Source organism: Schistocerca serialis, chromosome 4 (assembly GCF_023864345.2).
Source record: "Schistocerca serialis cubense isolate TAMUIC-IGC-003099 chromosome 4, iqSchSeri2.2, whole genome shotgun sequence".
Taxonomy (NCBI): Eukaryota; Metazoa; Arthropoda; class Insecta; order Orthoptera; family Acrididae; genus Schistocerca; species Schistocerca serialis.
The window spans coordinates 253,862,551-253,865,101 of NC_064641.1; the positions used below are offsets into that span (position 1 = coordinate 253,862,551).

The following is a 2,551-nucleotide window of genomic DNA, read 5'->3' on the forward strand; positions in this document are numbered from 1 at the left end:
GATTTTGCAACATATACATAAGTATAGATACACAAGTGGAAGATAATGGGGAAACAGCAAGAACAGTACATTTAGTTTGTAAGTAAACGTTATGATTTAGAATTATGGCGTGAATTTTTATTTGACGCACATTTCTCGCTCATGTACACAGGAAAAACAAGAAGTCATTTTATATACATAGGCCACTGAGGAGATGTGTAGTATACATTGCAATTCTTTCTTAAATTTATGGAACTTTTTATTGAGAAATTACTGTTTTCCTTATTAACAGTATCTCTGGTAGTGCATGGCATAGTTGCAGTGTTGTACAACTTCCAATAATTTTACACTTCATATATCCCCTTTTTCCTTTGGTTCAGGAAGCCTAATGTACAGGGTGTTTCAAAAAGAATGACCTGATTTTGTATTGTAATAATTACAAAACATGGGATGTGCCGGCAAGAAAATTTGTGTTGTTTGAATGGACGTGGTCTAGGGTTTCAGGATATCACCTTTTAGATGTCAGCCAATGCTTCTTCTCAGTTCGCAATCAGTCAGAAGTAAGATGGTGTCCACTCAACAGAAGGCGTTTGTAATGCTGCAGTTTGCAAAGAGAGTGATTTCGATTGAGCATGCTTTTTGTCAGCATTTTGGTATCAATATGACTGCACCCAAAGCATTCATCATTGGTATCAGCAATGTGAAGAGAAAAGATGCTTGTGCAAAAGTAAAAGTCCAAGTCGAACTCACACTTCTGATAACATAGTGGAAAGAATACAGCAAGCTTTTAAGCAGAGTCCACAAAAGTTTGCTCAACATGCAAGCAGAGAATTGGCAACTCCGTCACAAAGGCACAACAACATATATCAGTTTCTCAATGACACACTGTATCAACGTTGAACAGGATGCACGGGACCCCGAGACACTGTCCTGCATTATTGTCCTCTAAGACTGCCAAACATTACTGTATGCAATTTTTTCTCATGAGGATATGTGAAGGAGAGTGAATAGAAGTAGTGAAGCACAGAATAATAGCTATGATAACGTCTGTAAAAGCAGATACATTGTGGAAAGCCTATAATAAATTTAGCTATTGTCTAGATGTTTTTCATGCTGTTACCAGTGGACATGTAGAGCATTTGTAATACCATAGCTAAAACTTTAAGATTTTGTGAGTATTTTGGATTTCATCCCATGTTTGTAGTATATTTTTATCAATAAATATGGAGTTTTGAAATCAGATCGTTCTTTTTGAAACACCCTATACATCACGAAATGTGCTACAGCCAACTACCTTCAAGCATCCAATATCATATTGCCTCATAATGGACACAAAAACGCTGCTGGGCTTGAAGCAAACACAGGGGATTTGCACTCCTATGGCGACTCACCTAGCAGACAGCATGGCTCATTGTGCTTCGAGCAGGGACGAGTGGAGGTTTGTCTGTACCAACAGATAGAATACTCGCATGTTATATCACAGGGTGCTGTAGCTGGTGTGCATATTCTCTGACTACATACAGTTCCAAATGCCCCATTAGATAGCATCACTGTACAATGGATGTCTTCCTGAGCTTTCTCTTCTTCCGCAATGTTTATTTGTTACCCAAGCCATTAGGTTATGCCATTCTGCCACCCACAATATTACAATATTAATTTTTCATTAGGAACCATAACAATTTTTTTTTATTCAAACATTTGTTTTGAAGGTAGAATTTGGAGGAATCATTTTCTCATCAGCATGAATGCATTATTTTTGTGTTGTCTTGTCCTATGCAATGCCAGTGGCATTGCCATGTTGGTAACACCAGTTCTCATATGATCACCAAAGTTAAGCAATGTTTGGCCCACCTAGTACTTGGATGGGTGACCATCCGGGGAACACTGGGTGCCATTGGTATTAACTCTCGCAATATCAAGCCATTTTCAGTAATGTGTCTTCCCAAGGGGGGTACTTTGTGCCCACCATAAAAAATTTAAAAAACAAATAAAATTCATTAATTGTTCTTGAATTATATTAACAACATACTTTTGAAAGATCTATTGAGCATAATCAGGATCCAGAGCCTGAATATTTCTTTTAAAACTGTTTTCAAAAATGCGTTTTATACCTTTCAGTTATTTCATCATTTAAGTTTACTAAGTCTAATTATCTGGAGAAAAATTAGTAGTAAAAATCGTTATAGTACTATTGAAGTACACTTTACTATAATTAAAAAATATTACAAAAATTTGAGGTAATATACGAATAGCTTAGGTACAAAACATAGATTTGCGAGAAGAATTATTCACAACTTTCTTTGGAATCTACTTCACACTTTGAGCATACAACAGTTTTTATACTGTACCACATGTGTATCTCTTACAATAGTTGCAGATTATTGTTGTTTTCTTCACTTTGTTGTATTTTTCTGCTTTTGAACAGCTTTTACCAACACACAAATGACATCTACCTTTATCTCTATGAGCTTCCTTTGCACCTAAGTTCTGCTTGATTTTCTGTCTGAGAATACCCACTATACTTGAAACTACAGGCTTTGGCAGTCCTGAAATATTTGTAGCTCTTTCTTCA

General features: G+C 36.2%; 1 pseudogene; it reads left to right on the forward strand.

Annotated features, from left to right (window-relative positions):
- The first annotated feature begins 1,759 nt into the window (after positions 1-1,759).
- Positions 1,760-1,879, forward strand: LOC126475809 (5S ribosomal RNA; annotated as a pseudogene).
- The last annotated feature ends 672 nt before the right edge of the window (positions 1,880-2,551 follow it).